The 25727-nt window shown below is 38.3% G+C and overlaps 1 protein-coding gene across 1 annotated transcript in view; it reads left to right on the forward strand.

The window, feature by feature from the left end:
- Positions 1–12511: 12511 nt before the first annotated feature.
- SEMA6D (semaphorin 6D) overlaps positions 12512–25727 on the forward strand; it is a 131528-nt gene continuing 118312 nt past the window's right edge. Inside the window, exon 1 of the mRNA XM_051797141.1 lies at positions 12512–12592. The gene's annotated coding sequence lies outside the window, so the exon portion shown is untranslated. The remainder of the gene's footprint in view (positions 12593–25727) is intronic.

The following is a 25727-nucleotide window of genomic DNA, read 5'->3' on the forward strand; positions in this document are numbered from 1 at the left end:
ACAGTGAAAAAATGTTCTTCAGCAGGGAAACAGCTGATGGAGTCCCAGATGAAATACATAATTAGAACACCTGTAGCATATCTAGTCTGCTGATCTTTCACGGTTTGTCTACTTCCAGATCGCAGTTGGTTAGTAAAGTTGTTTTCATTTTTTTAAACATGTTTTCTACATTGTGACAGTCACTTTGTTCTTTCCCCTCTGTTTTAGGTAAGTTTTAGTACCTTTAGCTGTCACAATAGTAGGAGTTGTCACAGAACATTTTAAGGAATTGTATCAATCAATTAGTCCTGATACCCAGACAATTAGGGCTGCAGGACAGTGACCCTGGTTTGTAAAGCAGGACCAAAAAGCATGTAAAAATACGAAGTTAGACAGTGATGTATCTTTATTAATTCTATCAGGAACTTACAAAGTAATTTCTGTTACAAATAGGATTTTTAAATCAAGAATTCCAAAATTATTGAGAAGTAATGTCTGAAAATTGATGGGTAAAATTATGTATGTTATTAAAAGTTTCAGAACATACATTTTTCATTTGTTTGTTTAAAACATATAACTAAACAATTTATTTGGCCCCTTACTGAATACAACATGTGAGCATCCTCCTACAGAAGAAGTCAAGGAAGAGCAATTCTTGGCATCAGAAATCAGGAAACAATGGAACTGTGCAGAATGTTTCCATTCTACAAAGTTCCCCCTGTGTGGGTATGAGACTGCCCCTGTGCAGAAAGTCCTGGGATGACAAATAGAGGTGTGAGGTATGCCCAAAACCATACTGCTGCTCTCACTTTGGGATTTGCAGCAGCTGCCAAGATTTCCTGCTGTAGTTTTTCCTCCAACCCTTCAATGATGAGGGCTAGGTGAAATATGGCACACCTTTTTTTTTTCCCCCAAGCTTTGTTTCCCAGGCCAACATATGACACTTCATTTTCACTGCCTTGCAAATGTCACATACATCTGTTTCTTTGTGTAGCAAATCTCAAGATTTACATAAGTAAATAGCTTTCAGCATTCTTGAAGCCACAACAATGTACAAACGTGTTTGCAACGGGTGAACTAAAATTATATTTGGCTGCCTACTGTGAATAAAGATTTAGAAGACTGAAAATATTATTAATGATTTCAGTGTAACATCTTCATACTGAGATGATTAGGATGACAGGTTGACCTTGTATACTTATGTTTTGCTCCCTTATTTTCAGTATGAGCTTCTCCTGAAGAAGTTTAAAGTAAGAAGAATAGAACGAAGCAGAGATGTAGTTTGCATACTGAATTTACCTAGCAGGTAGTTCAAAGGTTTTCAGAAGAAAACCTGAATATATGTGGAGGCAATACAAGGTGAAAAGTTTTGCTTAGAGCAAAACGTAAGTGTCAGCAGAGTCTTAGAAAATCTGTGTATTAGTTTCAAGGTTCTCAGTTGTGATCAGGTCCTTGAGTTTTATCCTGGTGATAGTTTATCCCTGTGATTGCCTTGTGTCACCTGCCATAGTTGTGCTACTGCCAGGCTGGTTATGTAGCAGTCTTGGACTTGGTGTGATGAGACAGGAGATGAGTGTGCATATGCAGGTAACCTGGCTGGTGTTGCAGCCTGAGATTATCTATGTTACCCCTCTGCTTCTCTGGTTGGGGCAGAAAGAGGACAATCAACCTGTTCCTTTTCTAGTGCTGTGTCCTTATCCGAACTGGAGTGCCTTCATCCATCTGCAGAAATGATGGAGAGCCAAGGTGTCCCGTGGGGAGGAAATTGTTGTGAGATATCCCAGACTCCTCCAATGGTGTATTTTCATAAAGTGATTACTAAAGACAATTGATTCTTACTCAAAACCTGTTGTAATTTTATTTGGCATTGTATATATACTTTCATATTTGGACATGGAGAAAAAGAACCTTGAAACTATACATGTAAACATACAGTATCACTTGTGTAAAGCTTTCTTACTGAGGGAAATATCCACTGCTACCTGATCTTGGCATTTTTCCTCCTGCCTTTCCAGCATCTATCTGTTGCTTTTTTATCTGTTCCTTAGATGGTTAATTTAAGAGATGATGCCTTTAATAGTGCTCAAGAAGGCACCTGTCACATATGGGACACTGCTAGGTATAGCACATAATGATGATAATCAGCCCCAGAACTGAACTGATGTGATAGTAAATGTGAAGCCTATAGATTCCCAGTTCCTCTAAATCCTGTCAGTTATCTTTAAGTAGAAGTGCTGAACTGTAAAAAGAGCATAAAAAGATCTTCCTGTGATAGCTGCAAAATGGAAATAAATACCTGGCTATTAAAAAGAATAGGTGTCTAATATCCAAATTATTTCAAGGCTATGAAAAAAAAAATTGCATAAAATCTGTTTACAAGTCCACTTCAGCAAGACTCTTATTTAGACTCATGGTTCTTATCAGTGCCATATGTGCAAGTTTCGAGCTGGCTTCCCGCCAAGTCCCCGAAACTCGACAACAAGGACCCGCCTCCCAGAGAGGGAAAAGAAAACCAAGCAGCCAAAGCTATAGCAAATATATATATATATATATATATATTACATATGAGACAGATACACAAAAGGAGAATACCACACACAGAAGGGGGGGGGGGGGGGGGGGGGGAAGGGGAAGGGAGAAGGACAAAAAGGGGCAAGGACCGAACAAGCCAACCAGCCGACCGAAGGCAAACTAGCAAAAAATCTCACCACTTCCCTTCGAACAGGCAGGATGGCTAGACACGGCCCAAGGCTCTCCCCTCACGCGTGGCAGATAACGGTAGTCACTGTAGGCCTCGGCTCCAGATAAACCAGACCAAAACAGGGACCCGCCGTTCTCGAACCTCGCCGGAAAGGAAGAGAGCGAGATGCCTCCCGCTGGCCTTATTTATACCTCAAGTTACGTAAAGGAATAGCATGGAATACTTCCGTGGTCACTTTTCTAGTTTCCTTCCTGGTTACAAGTTGGTCTCCAGGAAGGCCTAGAGTGAAACCACCACATTCTCCACCCCTTATTCCATACTATTTCTTTACGCAACACCTATGTCTCACGTTCGTCTACATCCCGCGCATATATATACACATTTGCATATATATATATATATAGTTCTTGTTGGTCTCTCGGCACAGTTGTCTCGTCGTTGGAAAATCAATACAGATGTCAGTTCAGTCCAGATCTTTGGTCTCCTCAGTCACCATTACAATTCTGATTTTATGGCTGTTTCATCACTGGACTGTCTCATCACTGGATACCAGCAACAGCTTAGTTCAGGTCTCTCTCTCATCTGGTGACTGGCTTCCTGTAAAAACACAACTTAGGATATACAATTAGTTTTTCCCCAAGGCTAAGTTTCCTTGAGGCACACACTGGATGACTCCATCCTTCCTCATTACCCACCACGTATGTCCTGGCCCTTGAGCAAAGACAATCCCACGAATGGGTTTGTCTTGGCCTGAGGCAGGGGTAACCCAAACAGCTTTCCCTAGCATTCCCCTCAAATGGATTGCTGGAACTTTATCTCCATCAACAATGTGAAGGGATTCTGCCTGTGCAGGGCCAGCTCGATTGACAGAACCCCTGGTGTTAACTAGCCAGGTAGCCTTGGCTAAGTTCTTGTCCCAGTTTTTATAAGTCCCCTCACCTAATAACTTTAGAGTGGTCTTCAATAATCCGTTATATCTCTCAACCTTCCCAGCAGCTGGTGCATGGTATGGAATGTGGTATACCCATTCGATACCATGTTCCCTCGCCCAAGTGGTGACTAATTCATTTTTGAAATGAGTCCCGTTGTCTGACTCGATACGTTCTGGGGTCCCATGTCTCCACAAAACTTGCTTTTCAAGGCCTAGAATGGTATTTCGGGCCGTTGCGTGGGGCACTGAAAAAGTCTCTAGCCATCCGGTTGTTGCTTCCACCATGGTAAGTACATAGCACTTACCTTGGCGGGTCTGTGGCAGTTTGATATAATCAACCTGCCATGCCTCTCCATACTTATACTTATCCCATCGTCCACCATACCACAGGGGCTTCAGTCTTTTTGCCTGCTTAATAGCGGCACAAGTTTCACAATCATGGATAACTTCAGAAATTACATCCATGCTTAAATCCACCCCTCGGTCTCGTGCCCATCTGTGGGTGGCATCTCGGCCCTGATGACCGGAAGCATCATGGGCCCATCGAGCTAGAAACAATTCTCCTTTCTGCTGCCAGTCTAGGTCTACTTGTGACACTCCTATCTGTGCAGCTCGGTCTGCTTCTCTGTTGTTATTGTGTTCTTCATTAGCTCGCTTCTTGGGCATGTGGGCATCTACATGGTGGACTCTCACATTCAGATTCTTCGCTCTGGTAGCGATGTCCTGCCACAAGTCAGCAGCCCAGATGGGTTTTCCTCCACGCCTCCAGTTCATCTTCTTCCATCGATCCAACCATCCCCATAAGGCATTGGCTATCATCCACGAGTCAGTGTAGAGGTAGAGCCTTGGCCATCCTTCTCGTTCAGCAATGTCCAGGGCCAATTGGACAGCTTTGAGCTCTGCAAATTGACTTGACTCGCCTTGACCTTCAGCAGCTTCTGCCACTCGTCGGGTGGGACTCCAAACGGCCGCTTTCCACTTCCGGTTCCTTCCTACAATTCGGCAAGAACCATCAGTGAAAACCACCACACCATATATACTTAAATACAGGCAAAGGTGACCCCTATTATGATTTTGCTGGTGATTATTTTCAGTTACTTTTTAATTAACATAGGCCTTTACTTAAATGCTTTATAAAAATAGAAATCTTTGAAAAAACTTGAAAGATTTCAGAGGGAATAAATATATTGTTCTTCTAGTTCAGCCTGTAGCATAATGTGCAAACCATTGGATTAAAAGCAGTAGGTATCACAGGTCAACTGCACTCACTAATCACTGCCTCAACAAAAGAGATTGACTTTGTTGCTGGCTGGCTGCAGTAAGAATAGTAAATTACTTCATAGACTTTATATTTATTCTGTTCACAGCTTGATCACTACTGTTTCACCTTTCCTCTGAAGAACAGTAATGCTCTTCGCTTTGTCCAGGAAATAGAAATTGCTCATGGAATCCCCTAACTATTTGTTTTAAGTGAATGAGCAATACAGCTTATGCCCACTGGCTCCTGAAATGAAGCACTGTCATAATATGAATATTTATATTGAAAACTGGGGGGGGGGGATTTTTGGTTGAGGTGGTTTTTTTTTTTTGAACCAGCTTCTGACAGATGATTGTGCTGCTTTATGCATTACAGTTTCAGTACTTTGTTATCTGTGAAGACTGCCATAACATAACTTTGCAGGTAGAGCTGCAGGCAGGCATCTTGTGAAAGATGAGCCTCCTGGGATGTTGATTGCATTACCATGCTAAATAAAATTGCTGTAACAAAAATGTTTACCCAAACCTCTGTAGAAAAGGGTAATGTTCATTCAAATGCATTTTCAAAGGGAATCTTCTAAAATGGACCTAAATATGTCTTTGAAGTAACTAAGTATACAGATATAACATGAAAAATAAGTGCTTTTTGACATATTGTTTCACATTCAAGCTGTAGAGTTTTAATTTTATTAAGAATGAAAGTGATGTCTTAAATACTTATTCACACCAATATGTCTTTGCGCCAAGAGGTCAAGTCTTTATATCTAGAGTCAGGTTTGGAAAGACAGATTTGGAGGAAAAATTGGGCCTATAGCAAAGAACTACAGTGCTGAGGCTGTGGGACTGAGTTTCTGCAGAAGGTACATGGAGATCTGGGTGTATTCTTGTTGGAGCAAATACCTTTCTCCGTTGACTTCATTGCTTTGGGCTCCCAAATGTCTTAGAAAAGAAAAAGACTGCCTCAAACATGAGCTACACACAAGTCTGCAACACCAAGTTATGTAGCTGCTAGTACATCCTTTTGTAGCAAATCACTAGATAAAAGTAAGTTTAAATACATTGCTTTGTGGTGAGTATTTCTTCTCTAGCTCTTAACCTAATAACTTCTGAGTTATAATTTGAATTGATTATCATCATCTAGCTATGTGAGCTGACTGTCTTGTAATGAGGAAGAAATGGCTTTAGTTCAGAACTCTTCTAGCTCACAAAGTGGGTTTTGAAAGGTACTGAATCCTTGCCTGAGTACAGATTTCAGATCCTGTTAACAGCAAAACATACTGCTATTAAACAATGAAATCAAAGGGGTTTGATAGTCCTTTGTAAATCACTGGCAAAAAAAAATGAAAGTACAACATACTACTGTTAATTTAAGCCAGAGTTTCCAAAACTATGTCACGCATGCAATAGCATTTAAATGAGTGTGTTCTAGACACGCAATTAAGTTGGTTGGGGTGCAGCTAATGAAACACAAGCACTGCTTTTCACATAAATCCTCCTGAGCATTAAAACTGCTATATATTATTGTGCTTAAGGCAGGGTCTTGAAGTACAGGAGGTGGTGTTATTGTCAGTTACTCTCAAATGTAGGAAAGCATAATATTGCTATAAAATGTTAAAGCTACTTTGAATCAGATGTGATAAAAGACAAGCTTTTCAATTAGCTATTATTTTAAATGATAAATTATAGCATATCGCTCTTCTAAAATAAGCAAGTAATAGCCATTCATTAAACTGTCATGTGTCATTATGATTGGGTTTTTTTGTGCTTTTTGATAAAAAGTACCTTTTCAGGAATTTTCCTTTCTAAAGAGGTTTCTCTGCCTTGATATTTTGGTGTTCTTCCAGGGTTCTGACTGATTGGCCTATGAGTCACATTAAATTCAGGTGTTTGGAAGTGAGAAGGTCTGAAGTTTGCATCCTTTTGGAGTAGAGGCTAGGTAGAAATAACAGCTAAACAAGCAGCATTATTTTAGAAAGGGCTAATTTTTGGAGAACCGGGGACTGTTATATTGTGGAAGAGACAACTAATACTTGAATGGAAAAGAATACAGCTTAAAACAGGTTCAGGTGTACCTGACCTGCTTGATGCTGACAGACAGCATAGCAGAGGACTTGGGCATTTGCCACGTGCCATAGTACATGAACGAAAAGCTGGAATCATTTTATGTGGCAGTGAATAAACATGTATTTATTTATATATCTCTTTATAAAGATAGAGAGTTAGATATGCTTGTATTTAAGTGGTTTTTAAGAATGATATGGGACACATCATGTCACAATGAATATTTATACTGTGATTCCTGTACTTTCTCAGGGATCATGAATAACTCCAGGCTAATAAAAGCATGCCAAAGGAGAGAGAGGTGTCCTTGGAGGACAGAGGCAGACCTGCACGTGCCTCTGTGCGGTCCTGGGTGGGCTCTCTCCTGCAGGGTGTAGGAGTGCTGAGGCAGAGAGGAGCTGCTGTGTGGAATCCTGTACCTTACTGATGATGTGTCTTTACAGGGGAGTCCAGATGTTCTTGCTTAAAGTCTGTCTCTGAAAGCCACCTCCTTTTCCCTAGAGTGATGATAACCATAGGCAATAAAAAACGTTGTCTAAAGGGAAATGGGGGACTTAGTACTCTCTGGGTGGGAAGAAAAAGTAATCTGCAAAATGTTTCCATGGTAGTGGTTTTCTCTCTCTCTTCCAGGCCTTCAGTATATTCCAGTTTAGTAATACTTATTATCTGCTTCTACTTCTTCATTTCTTCAAGTAATGTGCATTAAAAATGTTCACTTATCCACTTTGGCTCAATGGAGCTTTATACACCACAGGTATTTCTGGTAAAGGCTGAACTTATTTTTGTATTACTTCGGGTTTTCAATTAACCTTGCTTCCACGTACTTCACAGCATTAAGAGTAGTTTAGTGTTGAACAGAACTCACATGTCCTCACACCTCCTCTCCTTTCCTCATAAAACATTAAAATGCAGCTTTTGTATGCTGTATGAAACCTTATGATGTCTGAGTTACATAACCAGTTTGATATTGGATATATGTTATTTCAAGGAAATAACACCAGTGGTAGTTTTTCCAGGGTTTTACTCCACTGTTAGATGTGCAAGCAGATGTTGCTGCACTGAGCTATGTTCCTTGTTAGTGAAGCATGAACATCAGTTTTTATTCCAGGTGGATAGATAGATGCAGTTTTTTGATGTACGCATATACATCTAGAGAAATAAAAATTATTATTTTTATTTTGCAAAATTCTCTTAAACTCAGTGCATTTACATGGAAATAGACGAAAAATGGATTCCTGAAGGAAAACAAACGTGAGAAATTTCATTCTATATTGTTATATTTGGTGCTACTGGATTTCTTCTGTTGCGTCATGAAAATACACAGACTAATCTAACAATGTGTAAATTAATGAGTATTTTATGGCAATCCATTCAGACAAGTTGACTACAATAAGATTGAAATTAAGCATTGGGTGCGTAGTGAATTTTAGGGCATTACCCATTCAACTATTAGTTACTCTCTCTTATCTCTAAGCTTTTGGAAGTGCTTGTCAATGTTTGCTTGAGATTAATGTTCCTCTTGCTAAGGTCTTGAGCTTGATACCATCTGCAGCACACTACTTAGCAAGCTGGAGCCATGGGTACCATCACAGACCCTTGTGATCTGCAATATAAATTTCATCTTTAGGGAATCACCTATTCTGTCCTCTCAGATAATTGTTCCCCTCTGAATGCACATTTGGATGTCACTTGAGAATATCTTCCTTAAAGCTTTTTTCATTTCAATTTTTTATTTTTTTTTTTTGCTCATTCTCACTCCTTTAGTCTCAACTCCTGATTTTGCCAAAACAATGTAAAATTTCATATGACTTGTTAATAAGAAAATACCTTCACTTGGAAAAAAAAAAAAAAAGAAATCCATTCTCAGTGTCTTACAATAGTTTCCTTTCTCTGAGCTTTCTGGTCTATAATTGCCCATGTTATCCCCAAGTTCTCTTTGCTTCCCAGGACTATAAATTTGCCTTATATAAATCATAGCCTTAGCTCTCTCATCCATTGTATCAGCCATTTGTCTGACAACATTTTGAGGGGCTTGCTGCTGCCTCCCGTCAAAACTCTATGTGCTGAAAACCTTCTGCTTTACCAGAAATGTGATAGGATTGATGGTATACATCTTTCTATCCCTGGAGTGGACTTGACCATGAAACAAATGGAAATCTGAACCCAAATTATCAACTGGTCATGTCCTCACACTGAAATACATCCCATGAATATGAAATATTTCATATGGTTTTCTTCAAAGTACAAATCATAGTATTTTTCTGAGATAAAAAGCATAGTGGAACAAATATGTCTATATTTTTTAGCCAGTTCAGGTGTCATGTCTGAATATAAACCAGGTATTCAGAGACCTTTTATGGATTTGCAATCATTTTTGAAGTGCTGGAACTTCATGGTATATTAAATTCATCCACTTGTCAAGTTCTACTTACCAGTGACAGACATCATGAGAGCTTAAATAAAGACCCACTTATGACTTGGTCTACCAAGGGTGGAAAATGCCCAGTGACTTCTTTATTGTCTCTCCTCCCCTGGTCTCCTTGCACGAAAGCAAGTGATGTTCTTGAATTGATTGAATTCAGCATCTGCCTCCTCTCTGAATCTCTCAAAGCCATCAAGACCACTGTTCTTATAGATACTTTCTCTGCTTCTTGCTTTGTGCAACAAGGCATTTCTAGCAGAAACCCTGTGACCAAGCTGACTTCCTCCATGGCACATGCCTAGCTACTGTAATTGAAATCTTCACCCACAGACTGAGTCTCCTCTTCACCACCTTTGACTCATTCCTCAAGGCCTGTTTCTTTTTCTGAGAAGGATCTTGACAATTTCTTCACAATGAGAGTTGACAAACTTATGATCTTCATCTCCCTAACTGTTCCCCTCACTGATTGCTGTTTCTGAAAGTCCTCTAGCCCATCACAAGTTATAGTTTACCAGCTGCTGTCCTCTGATCATCCACTTCATCCATTCCCCATCTTATCCCTTTTTTCCTCCAATCTGTCACTCTCATCTTTTCTTGCAAATTTTCAAGCTTTCCTTAGCCTTTCACTTATTCAAAATATCCCAGTGTTTACCCAACCTGTTCTCCTAAGAAGCTCTTGACCCTGAATGCATGGAGCACACTACAGTCATTGCCATCTAATTCCCACTCTTTGTAGTCAATGGGAACTGCTCAAATCAGTCTGTACCAACTTTCTCCATTCTAATCAGAGCTGATACTCCACCTTTGGCCATGTGAGCCGAGCTGCTGTTTTAGCTTTGATAATGATACTGCAATGCTCTCCTCTTTTGGCTTCCATGGCACTGTCCTTTTCTCCGTGTTGTCTTTGGTGAATCTGCCTTCTCATGTCTCCAGTTGTAGATTACAGAGAAGCTAAATATCATTTTACCCAACTTAAATAATGCTGTTAGAAAAGTTGTTTTCTTAATTTCTTTTTTTTTTTTTTTTGGACATATTGCTTTCTGACCGTTTTTCTCAGGTGATATGTGACTCTCTTTTAGGAAGCTCATTTGTTCTTTCTCTGCTCTATCTCACTTTCCTCCTCAGCTCTTTTTTCAAGGCAGCACTTTTGTGCTTTCTCCAGAACTCTTCAAGCACTTCTGTGAAACTGGTTCTTGAAATCTCTCCTCAAAATGTGCCTGTACCAGGTTGTCTATAAAAAATACTGCTTGTCATAATGGCTATTATAGTCTTTTTTTTCTTTTACTTCATACTGACCTATTGCCTTTCGTCCTCAGTCCACTGTACAAATTCTTAGGAGTGTTTTCCACTGTGCATTCAGCTGGAGCTAAGCCTGTGAAGTCCTGGTCCATGAGTAGAACTCAGAGGTGCTGTGCTAGAGTAAACAGCACTGAAGGGAACAGTAAAGGCCAGGAGGAGTTGAAGTCATGGCTATATCCCTGCAGAATGGACCTGGCACACTATTCTAACAGTTAATATTTTTGGCAAAAACACAGATATGGAAACTATGTCCATGTCCAGATGTGCACACAGAGAGCTGCCAAAGCAGAGTAGTATACACTGTAACATACACTGTTTTCCCCAATAACATACGAAGAGATGCTCGTCCTTACCTTGGAAAAAGTGAAACACTGAGTAAACTCTGGGATCAGCAGCTATGGTTCTGGGGTGCTAAACCAGCTAAGTCATTCCCTCCAGCACCCTTTTGTTGTAATCTCCCTCCAAAGATATTAAAAATACAGAAACCTTGGCCAGGTTGTGGTTGATCTAATTTATATAACATTTTCTGGGTATTAAAAGCTAGGGCAATGCACTAGTAGTTTTTAAATTGTGTTAAATATACTGTAAACTCCCAGAAAGAACCTTTCATTGAAGATTATTGTATGAAGATTTGAAGATTAAAGTGTCTAGATTAAAGATTAATGTGAAGTGCACTGGGAAATTGTTTGATGTATAAGGAGCTATATAGTATATTTATCGTGCACTTTTCAAAACTGCCTGAGGGAATTAGACACCCAGTTCTCTACTTCTCTTTGAAAATCTCACTCTAAGGAATTTGTTTTTATATAATGAAAATGGTAATATTTTCAGTGGGAGCTTGAGTAAAAGAGGAAAGGAGAGATGTGGAGACCCTCTGTATTCATCTAGGGCTTGATGTTAGCTCTTTGCACTTTTTTCTTGTTTTGAATTTGCTCTGTTATTGCACAGAGGCAACTTGGGTTTGAGTGCTATAAGATCATAAAACTGGCCTGACCTAAGAACATTTCTCCACCTGCCTATATATTTCTTGTCATCAATTCCATTTCTTTGCTTTCACTTTAAAATAGTTTTCATGTTCTTGTAAACAGAAGTAATTTGAATAATGTGTAAAATAACCATGCAAACATGAATGAAACAAATGTATATATGTGCATAATGGTATTTACAGTATAGTATGCAAATTTATGCAAAAATAAGTATGTTATACGTGTATTTTGTAAAATAATCCTTTTGCTAGAGTTTTTCTCAATCGTTTTTCTGTCTGGAAATTGCAATATTTTAATGAAAGAAACGTTCCACATATGGTAGAAATTACAAGTTTGCTTGTCCCTGAAGTGCTGCAATACAAATAAGCTGTTAAATGCCAACTCTGAATGTTATTTTTCAGATGTTAAGAGAGATAATCCTGTACTAAAACTATGAGGAGGCAAATTTATTTGAACTTCAAAACCCCTTTGATCTGAAAGGAAAATGAACTGTGTATGAGCGTACACTTTGTTAATTTAGGGTTAGCCAATTGTGTGTGGTTTTGTTTGTTTGCTTTTTTCCAGGAGGCGTCTTTCTATTGAAGTTTATTAAAACTTACTGCAGTTTACTGTTTCTTATTTTTCTGGTAAACTCTGTTGGGCTACTTTCATAAAAGGAGAGTTTCTCTATAGAAAGGACCCTGTGGGAATTGGTATTCAGGTTCACAGTCACTTGAAAAGTCAATGTGCAGGTGTGTTGCGTCCAGATCTATTGTAGTGGTCTTATCATTAAACCTGCAGTAGGCATTTATAAAGTAAGGCTTAAATGGGTACTGGGAAAGTGTGATTAAAAATAATCATCTGTCTGATGAATATTTTCCTCTGACTTTTGGCAGGGTAACCCATCTGAATTCGTGCCAGACTTTGCAGAAACACCGATGCCAGAAATTTAAGGATCTTCGCGTTCACTCTCAGTAGTAAGTCTAAAGATGCCATAGTAAATCACATTAGAATATTACTGTTTTCTGTTATGTTACACTGAAACTGAATCTGTGTGAAAAATGAAGTACTTTCCCTTGACCAGTACAACAATAGCAAGATATAAGAGCATATATTGATCTGCAAGAGATTGAGCTCAGGACACAAGTTTGAGCAATTTTTGTCTGACTAAAATCAAAAGGCCTTTTTTACTGTCCTCTCTACTAATGTAACTGCTCTTGGAAGGTTTGACATTGTACATTTTGAAGAATGTAACCATTGGGCAGACTCCAAAGGGAAAGTAAAATGCACAAAAAGGAAATTCAGTAGCTTCTTCTTGCTGAAAATTCAGCAATAAGTTGTGAAATTACAAATTATTTTCTCTTCTGATGCTTTCTTTGTTGTGACTAGTCTGGTTGCTCAAACCTTGAGTCAGATTTTCAAACTCTGCTGTGGAGAACTTATGAAGCGATGTAATCTATGTGCATCTTGAGGCACAGAATTTCTGCTGCAGAGATAAATTCTCAGCTTTTGTAAAAGAGAAAGGGAAGAGGGAGTATCTGAATCCTACCGTATTTGTACATCATTTGGAATGCACTTTCTGTGGTAGTTAGGTGGTGTGGGACAGTTCTTTAAGAGGAACTCATGTTGGTGCGTAAGTGTTCAGCTTTTTCAGGAAGAAAGACCTAACTTTTAGATTATAATATTGTTTGTGATAATATTGTGGTCAAAATTATTCTCACTGTTATGCCATATACCTTGTTGAGTATTTTGGGACCTGGGGAAGTAGGAAGCACTGAGAGAAAACCACTGCCTGCTCTACTCCTCCACTTAGCATCGACTGATGGCCACTGACAGAGGCAGGATTTAGCCCTTTGACCTCCCCTGGCCAGTCAGGCTCATGCTACTTTTAGATCACTGTGACAGAGATGTCAAGTGCCACCACTTCCCAGTCCTGCCAGTTGCAGGCTATTGAAGTATATATCCTTTTGAATTAAATTACACCACAGAAGCTAGAACTCTTCTGACATGGAAACAAAACCTGTATTCAGAATTCCTCTAGCAATTTATTGTCATTAACCAAGTAGTTCAGTAAAATCTCTGCTTCAGTTTAAAGATGTATTCAACAACAATGGCATTCCTATTCAGTCATGTTCTTTTCATACAAAAAATGAGCATAATACTGTGTTATCATGAATCCTCAAGACAGATTACATTTCATTATTGCTGGGTGACTTATAATGTGGGAATGTGTTTCTAATAAAGGACAGTATCTCCCTTAGAGCATACTGTTCTAGCAATGTTCTTTATTAGAAATAAAAGAATACAGCATTCATATCATGTTACTTGATCACATAACCAGTGTGCAGAACAACAAATTATCAAGGCAGTTTGTAAGGAAATAATATGATACTAACAGCACTATTCTTAACTTTTCAAATTGTTATTTGACACTACCAAATTCTATAAGCACCATGACTTAGAGAGCTGAAAGTCAATGCTACTTTGACAGACAGAATTCATGGAAGCCAGAAGTGACTGGTACTAAACTACTAGATCTTTTTCCCATGAAAAAAAGAAGACAGCAATGATCTAGCAAAGGAAAACAAGAGAGCCTCATTTGTTGTGTCTTAACTGAGGCAAGTGAAAATCCATTGTAAGTCATCCGAGGCTCAGCCCTGTGACAAAACTCCCATTCACTTCAGCAAGAACCTCTCGGATAATGGACATTTAAGCACTAAAAATATATAACTGGGTTAGATAAAGTCCTTTAGGGTCTAGGAGAAAAATTTGACCAACCAGAAATACATACAGGGAGAGAGAAAGAGAAACTTCCATATTCATATTATCAGTAAATACACAGCATATGCCTCTGAATGAATAATGACCTTCAGGGCATACAGATGACTAGCTCACTTGTTTAACTGTTGCAGAGTTTAAAAATAGTTCAATATTCTGTGCAATTAAGGGAAAGTGTTTATATGCACATGTGTGTTAAAATGAGGAAAAAAGACAGTGTTCCGTTTTACTGCGTTTCTTTATTTGACCATCCCTTCACACTTCATTTCAGCCTTTATATGGGTTTTGTGTTCAAATTTTATTATATTTTCTTCAGGCAAGAAAGATTTTCAATGAGAAGTTGATGAATGTCCATATTAAATTGGATCCCCTTTTTTAATTAAGTTCATCTAAATTTAATTTTGCAATTTTACTTCAGTAAACTCATCTAACTCCAGATGTTGAATGCGCTTTTTCTATTCCTTCTCTCACATAATTTTACCTGTAAAAGATTTATGACTTAGAGAGGCATTTCTGAATACTTTTGAGTGTTTTCAGCATATGTTTCATGGATGGCCAGTACACATGACCAGTTAGCATCCAAAAATACTGCTCCACACCCAGGCTTTCGTTCAATAGGTCGTTACTTTTTTTATTAGCTCGAACTTTAAACAAATCATCAGTTTTTAAAAAAGCATTATCAAAGCATTTCAAATGATGAGGGGTACTGTGTTCTAGAGAGATTTTAAAGCTGAGAGAGAAGTCTTCAGAAGCTACAGGAATCCGTAAGAAAAAATATAACTAAGAACAATTCACTTTGATTAAAGAAAACCCCAAACAATTTACAGGGGTTTGGACCCTTTTCTTTCATTACAACTGTAGTGGTGAATTGTTTGGAGCTGTCAGCATGTTATTTGAACTTTGTAAATGTGAGAAACATATACTGAAGTGCTTATTGGTCTTTAAGATTTCAAAATACTTTCTCTAACATGAGCAATGACATTGCAGATTAACTATCCCTGCATACTTTTCATACTCTGTCATGACTTCTGGATCAGTGTGAATGGCTCTTATTTTAAGAATTACCCGGAATTAGCTCCTTAAATCTGGACATATTTTATAACTTTGTATGTGACACATATGAGGCATTGTGTCATGAAGGCTCTGGTTCTCATCAAAGAAACAGATACCCCAGTTAAACTTTCCGATAATATTAAAAAGAGAATAGTCTGATTGTAAACAAAAATATGGTTATATTCTTTATTTTTTTCTTCACAATGAAATCACTTTCCTCGGGATTTTTTGCTGATGTAAGCCTTTTGATATATTAATTTGAGTTATATTAATTAATTATTTGGGATGTATTAATTTGAAACATTTAATAATAAATCAAATTTTGAACATTAGTGTCAATTCAAGGCTCATAGGATGCAAAGTGCTGTGAATATGACTGGCAATCTGTTATTCAAGGTTTGTTTGGAGGTTTCTTCAGAACAAGTAGAGTTACCACTACCAAGCATCAGCAGTGCTAATATGAATCAACTTCTCTATTTTCTCTTTTTATATTCCTGCAAGCCCCCATAACACAGTTTGGCAGTTACTAAAGATTCTGAAGAGGTGTTGTTATTCCTGTAGTCCATGTGTTAGGAAAGGGAAGGAATAAGTGACCCAGCTGAGAGATGTCAGGGCAGGCTGTAGAGCAGTGTCTACAATGACTTCCAGAGGCAGTGGAAGAAATCAGCTGGGGGGAGCATCCTCAGTCAGGGCAAGACCATAAGCCCTGGAAATTTGGCTCTTCTTTTGTGCTCAGGTCATGTCTTTCTGGTGAAAGATGACCTTCTAGAGAAAATCTCACTTCTGTGAGAGTTAGACTTGGGCATCTTTCTCATAACACATTTTACTACCTTTATATTAATTCATCTGTGTTTCCTAAAAGGACTTTTTTCCATTCATCAATAGCAGGTGTGATTTTCCCATAATTTTAATTTTCCCCAGAATTCTTAGTGATGCTGGGCTAAAGTAACTGCAATACATAATGCAAAGCAAGTATGCACCTCTCTCTTTTGTCAAAGAGACTCAAGTAGCTCATTTAATTTCTAGCAAAAGAAAGAAACTTAACAATCCTCCATTGGATGAAATGCTTCTGAGCTTTAAAGGCTTCCTGTGGGAGTCTGCATGGCACCCAAAGAAGGAACCACTTTGAAATTACAAAATGACACATTTTATGTTATTGTTAAATTGTTGAGATTTTCTATATATTTGCTGAGATTGTAACCATACAGGGTGTTTTCAAAGACACTAACTGGAGAAGGATATGTTAAACCTCCATGGTCTTAAGAATTCCTAATGACTGCCTGCCAATACGGCTGAATCCTGCAGGGTAATGGGGGGAATGCCTACCATGTAAATATAAAGGGGGTTATTTAGAAGACCCAGTGAGCTGTGAATTATTGCCTAGGTTGTCACCAAAAAAAAAAAGGAAAATGAGTTGTGAAGAGGAAAGAACGTGTACTGAGTTCTGAATAGCTCTGTAAGACTTTTCCTGAGATAGATGGGGAAACTTATATAGACTCTCTGCAAAAAGAGATATCTGCTCTGTCAGATTGCAGATGCACCAGCCACCTAGACTACTGTGAAAATCCCATTAAAGAAACAAAACTGGGTTATTTTTATGCCTGACAAATGCATGGATGAGAAAAAAATAATAGTTGTTCAATAACTCAATCTAAGATCTGTATTGATCTGGTTTCTGGTGAAGTCAGTGGGAATGTTTCCACTGCATTTAATGGGACTTGGGCTGGACCCTTGGGGAGCTAAAGAGTTAAGAGCTGGATTGACAGGAGAGGTAGTAGGGGTCACCTTCCAAGCCTGTGTGTGTTGTGATCATTAGCACAAAACAATTGAAATCATAAATGTGGAAATACTTCTAAAAAATATGTCACTTTATGTGCTAAAGCTCATAATCCATATCCCAAATGGATAATCTGAAAATCTATATTGTGTACTTGTATAAGATTACATACATGCAAACTTTTTTTAAATGGGAAGAATTTCACCTAAATTGTGAAGCTCAGCTTTCTGTTCCCTTCAGGCACTTCATCACAACTGAGGCAAAAAAAACCCAGGGTAGTAAGATCTAAACAAAATGTTGTTTCTATTATATGGAATTCATACAATCTCTATTTTTTGTTCCATTATATTGTGACAGGAACTTACTTGCTCTCAACATTGTATCTCTTTAAATGGAGCCTGTGAGTTTATAAGTATGGTGTCAGAAAGAGCACAGGAAATTAAAGAAACTTATGACAGCTGTGTTAATTTTTTAGAGCTGGTTCATTTAAGCAGATCTAGCTGGATATCTTGGTTTTCAAAATTGAAGCTTTTCATTTTTAAATCCTGCTTTCAGTAGAATAAATAAAATTTTATACAAGCAAAGACTAAGTAAAAGGGGAAGACTAAGACCACAGGAGTGCTCAGACCATAGAAAAGCGTGTTTTTCAGGGGGTTGGTCTTCTTTTTCAATGGAAAGAAGTTTGAGCTTTTATTGCTGAAAATGAACAGCTGAAATTAACAGGAAAAGTAAATGTTTTTATATCTACATCTGAAGGAGGAGTAGAATTCTTCAGATATCTTGGTAATTGTTGTTAAGGACTTTCTCTGCTGAGCTGAGTGGTTCTAAATTAAATGATTTGTTTTTCAAATGAATAAGATTTTCTTATCAGTCAGCTTACATGTAATCAACTTAAATGCAGTTTTAGAAAGAGATGAGCCATGTCACTGTAATTCCCAGGATGAGAAATGAATACCTGATGAACTTCATTCTTCCAGGATAAAAAATAATGCATTACCTTTTTTCCTGGCAATTCTGTTAAGTAGCAGTTATGGTGTGGGTTCTGTGCAGGGCTAAGGGTTGAACTCAATGATCCTTGTGGGTCCCTTCCAACTCAGCATATTCTGTGATTATTGTTACACACAGAATATTCACCATACAATATATAAGCATACTTACTCTTCTTGTGCTGTAATTTCATTAGTAGTGAAATATCCCCAAATATGTTGAAGTTTTTGCCAAGAGAACTGTTTAAGAACACCAAAATCTAATTAAAGATGACAAATTAGGCTAGCCAGAAGGTTTTTGAACAAAACCAATGGTATTCAAATGTGAAGTATGCACATATCCTTTTTGTTAGGTTTCACCTGACAAAGGTAAATGTGAAACCAGGTAGGCTGAAAGTAAACCCAGGCCCCAGAGAGGAGGGATCTATGGTAGTAAGACAGAGTGACATAATACAGAGAATTTGGCATTAAGCTGAATTTAATTTCCTCCAAATAGACTGTGAGATGACAAAGTCCATGAGAGATCTTGGAACGGTATGTAGGCAACTCTTTGGGTGCCTTCCATGCAGTGTGGGTTAGTCCTTTACTGTTAAAAGAAGAGTAAATTATGGTGTTTTGAAAAGAATATAAAAGGCAGGTCAGTAAGAAGTCTTACATGACACTATGGTGCTTCATGGTTGTGTGTTACATGTGCAGGTAGGATCTCTTCAAAAACAATTCCCCCTTTTTACGAAGGTCTGAGCTAATGGCCCACTGGATCTCCATATTATGGAGTGATGGGATGATACTGTATTCCATAAAAATGGAATCATTCTTCATTCATGAGAATTAATAATACACAATAAACTCATTAACTAATTTCTTTTTTTTCATACTAAATGTTCATAGTCAAAGTACAAACAATAAATAGTAATTAAAAACATAAACAAAACCAAACAAAGAAACAAGAAAAAAAACACAAAAACCCTACTGGTCCTCCAATTGTATCTGTTACATGCTAGTGCAGAATTACTAATGAGAATATGTTTAGGTATAAATAAATCTTTTATCCTCATTATAACTCCACTGTGTTCGTACAGTGAAGTCATCCACACAGAGCTGATTATGGGTTGAAAGCCTCAATAGCCTCTTTTATTTATAATAAATATTGCATACTAATGTTAACAATGTCATTGTACTATGTCTCAATAGAGGATTATGACTTCATGTAATGTTAGCTTGATGTCTCTTCTCTCCTGTAATGGAGTCAATTTTCCTTACAAAGGAGATGAGAATCACTTATTCACAAATCTTGTAACAAATATTCTATGTGCATACTATGCTAACCCAATATTAAGGTGGCACAATGAAGCTCAAACCAGGAAACAGAGTTGAAGTTCAGTGCTTAATCTTAATTTACCTGTGTTGCATGCACTCAAATGCACTTTAAAGTTAGAAATCTGTATTTCCCCCCATTTATTCGAAATGTGAGTAACTGCATTTTCAGGTGTAATTCCACAAATAGGTACGTGGAATATTCCTAAAATGTGCATGACTATAAGTAACATAATCAAGAAAATTATTTTGTGGCACACAGCTAGTGCAAAGAAAGGATAAGATGTATTTATATTAATGAGCAAAGAGTAAAGCAATCTTCTGTCACATACCAGAGACAAACGGCACGTTGGGGAATAGGAACCCATCTCAGGCAGCACTTATGCTTAACCTCAATTATGGCATCAACGGGACCAGTACAATCTGAAACACTGTGGAGAAAAAGGAACTAATGCATTGGCATTAAGACTCCATATTTATATAATAAAGAAAAATATTAAGTAAACTATAGCACAGTCATTTGTGATACATGAATATAGATATCGTGTAATATTAACATAATACAGTTGGATGCTTAGCTCCTGAACGCCTTCGAAATAATTTATCTGAATGCTCGTGAGGGAAGTTCAGGCTAAGATGAAAAGCATAAATCCACCTAACAGCTAACAAATAATTCACATTAACAGAGGACATGTGCAGAATACAGGATTTTTTGATAACTAAAGAGCAAGATATTACAATCTTGTGAAAATACCAGCTCCTATTAGTGCAAATTTGCAACTTAACATAAAAAATAAAATTGAACAGGAATTAGCCTAAAACAAAACCCAAGTAGAAACTGAACCCTTTTTAGTGGAATTGGACATCTCTGGTAGGAATCAATTTCAGAACCAATGCTGCCATTCCAGGTTTTCACATCTGTATGAAAAATAGATGTCACGTTGTGTAGGCCAGTGAAGGTACTGAAAATACAGGTATAGTTCTTAAGGAGAAAATAATGTGTGATATTTGAGAGACTTATTTCTCACTTAAACTAAACTCATGTCTATATTTTCATTAGAATATCACTTCTAACTGCAGTGTAATCCTGCCTGATTTGTCTGGAGATCCTGCAATATTTTTATCTATGTTATAAACATGTTACTCAAGCGCTATTATTTCAATTAGTAATTTTAGGAACAGCTAGCTAGATTGTCTTTTTTCTGCCAATATAAACTTGGAGGTATTCCACCCTTGTCTGCATCATCTTCACATTTACACAATGTATACAGAGGATTAAGCATTTGCCCTCCAGTCTATGTTAAACTGCAAATTCATATTTTTTTTAATTTTCTTTTATTTTCATATTATCGTGTACTACCCCGGAATAATTTTAAACTACAAAACTATGTGAATTGTGTTGAAATGAACAAAAGAGGGGATATGTACATGACACCCTCTGGCTGAAAGAAAAGATGGGCTCGATGGCCTCCTGTGTGCACAAAGGAAATTGGTTAGGAATCACCTGATATTTTTGACTGTGGTCAGCGTGGTGACAAGAGCATAGGATTGAAATGAGTGTGAAAGGAGGGGAGAAATGAACAGATGTAGTTTCATCTTGTTGACAAGGTAGCATTTCGGGGGCAGTGTGCAATGCTTTTGGTGCTCAGGTAGAGCAGATGTGTTTACCTGTGGAATTTGTTACCTCTGTGGTACTTGCAATTAACTCCAAAATTAACTCCAAAAGGACAGGCCTCTGAGTCTGTAGAGGGCTCACTGTAGGATTCATGAAATCTTAGAAATTTCTATTTTTCTATTTTCTTTGAGTCAGTTTTGTGCCACTTTACCCTAGTGGGGACTGTTCACCTCCTTGCAGTCAGGGGTGTTCTAAGTGTCTGCAGGATCAGAGCATTTGATCAGAGCACTTTGGGACACTGCCCTGTGCTCAGGGCAGGCGGGGTCAGGCAAAAGTGCATTGAAGTTTTTAGCATGATGTAAATAACCAAGACAAATGTAAGGCTCTGTAAACATCATCCATTTTCACAACATAAAAAATTGTAAATGGGCTTTCCTTTGAATTTTACAAGTACCTGCTGAAATCGTGTAACAACCCAACACAAAAGCTGCAGGTTTTGAGATTTAAAAACGCGTGAGAACGGGGATTTTTGCTGAGACCATATTTCCAGTTTATGGGATGCATTTCTAAATGGACTTGCACCTGTTACAACAAACAAGGGCCAAAACCTCCCCGTCAGAGGGTTCTGCAGGTTCTCTCTGGTCATCTTGGGGGACATGCAGGTAGGAGCCTTGATTGGAAGACCTGGAGCTCTCTCCCAGTGCCGGAGGCCTGTTCAGGATTGTCCCTGTCCCACCCTGTGGACCTGTGGTGTGTGCAGCAGCCTGGCAGCAGGGTCGGTGCTGGGCTCAGATCACAGCCTCCCTGCAGTCAAAGCCATGCATCAAAGGAGGCTTTGTAAACACATAATTAACTTCATGTTTAATTATATGTCCAAAAATTGTCTGAAAATTGATGTTCCAAAAATTAAAAATGAAAAACTAATTCAAAAATTTGAGCTGCTCTGACCATAGTCATTAGGAAAATCCTCGAAAAGAATTATCTCTTCAATAAATAAACCTCCACTTCCATAAATAAGGAAGGCATATTTAGATTACAGTTCAACATGGAGGAGAAATTTGGCGAATCTAATGTTTTCAAATCAATTTGGTATGTGTTATGAGAATAATGTCAGTGGAAAGGTTGCTTTTTATTTTTTTTTCTTTAAAAATGTAAAGGAGAAGGAAGAAAGTTGCCTTTGATAAACAGAAAGGCAGTGCTATAAATAGCTGGAGCAGTGATAAGGCAAAGAGCTTCTAAATAAATGAGGCGTGAAAGTTGGGTTTTTTTTAAACTCCCAATGAAAGTTGTGTATTCATCAGAACAACTTTAAATTCTGTGAAACAGGACAACAATATATTTTACAGTTTTGAGCAAGGAAGCATAATAGAATATGTACTACATCCCTGCAAAGAAGACAAATGACAATATCTAAAGTGATTTCACCTTGACCAAAGGAATTCTATAAGACAGAAGCAATTTTGATTTTGCCACAGCAAAAGAACATTGGAATCTGGAGTTTGATAAAACTGTTCTGTTGGCTGGGAAGTTTGCCTTTCAACTGTGTTTGATGTGATATTTCATTCATTTTGCCAAAATATTTTATGCCAAGTATTGCTATTAAATCTTCTATATTGCAGAGATTTTTGTCAACAGGCATACAAGGATTGGGTTTTAAGTGGAGTTAATCATTGAACTCGGAGAAGAGAAACAGTGGGGGAGTTCTTCACTTGTACAAACAAACCACCATGCAAGCTTCAGCCGTTTCTGTAATTATTACCCTCTTTTCAGAATAGTGTAGGTAAAATATAAAATCTGGCTCTCTCTCTGATCTCTATTCATATTTAAGTCTTGTAGAACCTATTAGAAGAAATGGATAATTAAAACAGAAAAAACCATGTATTTGCTGCAGCTGCTGGTGTATTGAATCTTTTGAAGTCTGCTTTAAGAAATTATATCTGAACACTTCTTTTGGAAGCCTGTTTTTTCTGACTCTTTCAATTCTTTGTAAATACTATATATCATTATAGTGAGAGATTAAATGTTAATCCATTTTGCCTTTAAAAAACAAATTTTAAAAGGAAAAAGGATCCCCACAGAATAATGTAGTGCTCTGCCTTCTTCTCTGTCCCCTCCAGTGTATCTGAAACAGTCGCTTTTTTAACTAGTATTTTTAGTTGGTGTTTGTGGTTTCATTTTGCTATTTGATTTACATTGTAAATTTGGGCATCTCTTGAATGCAAAGGTAAATATATATTGCAAATATATATGGGATATTGCAAATATCCCATTAATGGGACCTGCTAATAGTTGTAGGCTTTTGGCAAGTGATTCCTTCCCATGCTGGAGAGGAGAAGTAAGGGCATACCTGTACATGGGTAATACTGAGTAATGTTTAGCAGATATTGCTGTGGTATTACTGAAACTCTAACTTATAATTCTCAAAGCAAGATCTATGCTCCATCACCAAAAGCAGTGAGGTGTGGTAGTCAATTGTGGTTGGGATGTGGGAGAGAAAATCTGTGGCACAATCCAAGATAAGAAATAGATCACAGCCTGACAACAGGGCAGCTCTTGCTACCTAATGAAGCTATAGTTCCTAATGAGCTTGTCCTCCTGAACCATCGAGGATAATGGATCTATGCAATTCTGGACTCCTTTCCCCATTTCACAGAGCCCAGGCCCAACTGGGAGGCTCTATGACATTTAAGGATGACTGCCATTTGCCATTGCTGACGCTTCAGTTAAAATGATTTGTCCTTGTGTTTCTTATTTTCCATAGTAATCACTGCCATAACTCTGTGTCCAGTGGCGTTTGACTGTGAAAGTGACACCCACGCTAAGGAATATGCCTAGAAAAGGAGCAGACAACATGGAAAAGTGTTGCTAAAGTGACATCATCCTTGATGGGTTTGTAGCACTCTGTCCCAAGCAGGGGTAAAAACTTGCAACACAGACCAAAAAGTCAACATGCTCAGGGTCTGCTGCAGACCATCCTGATCTGGATTTGGAATAAGGTGTTAGGCAGTGGTTCTGTCTTCCTTGACACCTGTCTGATCAGGAGGACCACGGAGGGCTGAAGTGCAAGGTGGATCCCAGGTATTATTTTGGAACTGGTGGCAGGTTACAGCAAAGCACACTGATGTTCATTGCCTTTCTTTGGGTATGGTAGTGGTTCCTTAATAAAACTAGCTTGGCAGTGCAACACAAAAATCCCAGTATGGATGCCACAAGTATTCTTTCCAGATGATGAGAGTTTTACAGGATCTACTGTAATCTGACCTGGCAGCACCCAGAAATATTAGTTTTCCCTACTACTCATTTTGGCTGCTGCTGTTCCTGTTACCTCTGTAAACCAGCATCTAAACCAAACAGACCCTGCACCAGTAAACTCTCTGTGCGGCCACAGAGGACAGTCAGGCAAAGAATAATCCAAGTAAGATGTTGTTTAAAAAATTCCTGTGCCACTTGGGCAGCTCCCTGGAGATGACAGAAGAGACTTAACAGTGATTCTTCCAAAAAAATACAATTCCGTTTCGTATTATTTTGAGGAAGGTGATGTGACTACCTTAAACTTTGGGAGTGTGTGTAAGAGTATAAATAACAACTCTCTGAGCTGTTTTACTCCTTTTAAAAGTCGTATTAATCACAAAGATTTCTGTAAAAAAACCCTTCCAGCAGAGAAACGTCTGTTGCAAGTACTTAAAAATAGATCCCTGCATTGAAATTTTCAAATTAGAAATTTTATTTCTGGCACGCTTTTTTTCCTTCTTTTTCCTGAGGAAACTAATTAATTAGACTCTCTGCTAACCTGTTTCTGGTGTGGGGGCAGTGCATGGTGTGGAAAGGTGGTTCTTCCAATGCAGTGGGTGACTCCAGGAGATGGAGCTGAAGAGCAGCAAGATAAAGACCCCAAATCGTCAGCCCACCCACAGACAGGAGCTGTGCCTTGTGCGAGCCCTGGGGCTTTAGTTTAAATTCAAAGAGTATTTCTTTTGAGGGAGCTACCCATGGACCCCTGCATCCTATCTCTTTGTTGTGCACAGAACGACTGCTTGTGTGGCCTGTGTTAGAGTAAAGCCTGTGTATTTTTAAAATAAAGGGTAAACACAGTCCAGTTTATTACTCAGTCCAACAAGCATCTGTTTTGGGGACAGTACAAGTGCAGAAATAAGGAAGAGGAGGCTGAAAATATCTGGTCATTTTATAGCCAGGGACACTTTTTTCCAGGAACATGGTGGGGTCTTCACTTACTTTAGCCCAGCTTCAGAGAATACTGGGGTACAGGGACACATCACGAAGCCAAGGCTTCTTCAGCTGTCACTGCTGTGGCAGGAGACACTTGTGAATGTAAATCCCTGGATTCAAATCTTGAGAAACTCAAACAATCCAGGAGTGACCAGATCTTGCACCCTTGTGAGTCCCCAGAAATCAAGGCTTCAGTCTATCACAAAGACCTGTTACTGGTATTTCATTTTTACCTGTATCATAACATTCAGATGTCCAGCAGATACAGCAGTGCCATGCTGGCATAGATAGGTAAGGAATATTTTTCTGAACAGAAGTGGAAACAGCTGCTCTGTAATGGTTCTGTGTTACCTTGAAACATG

Source organism: Manacus candei, unplaced genomic scaffold (genome assembly GCF_025592945.1).
Source record: "Manacus candei isolate 608988 ecotype Guabito, Panama unplaced genomic scaffold, ASM2559294v1 h1tg000046l, whole genome shotgun sequence".
Taxonomy (NCBI): Eukaryota; Metazoa; Chordata; class Aves; order Passeriformes; family Pipridae; genus Manacus; species Manacus candei.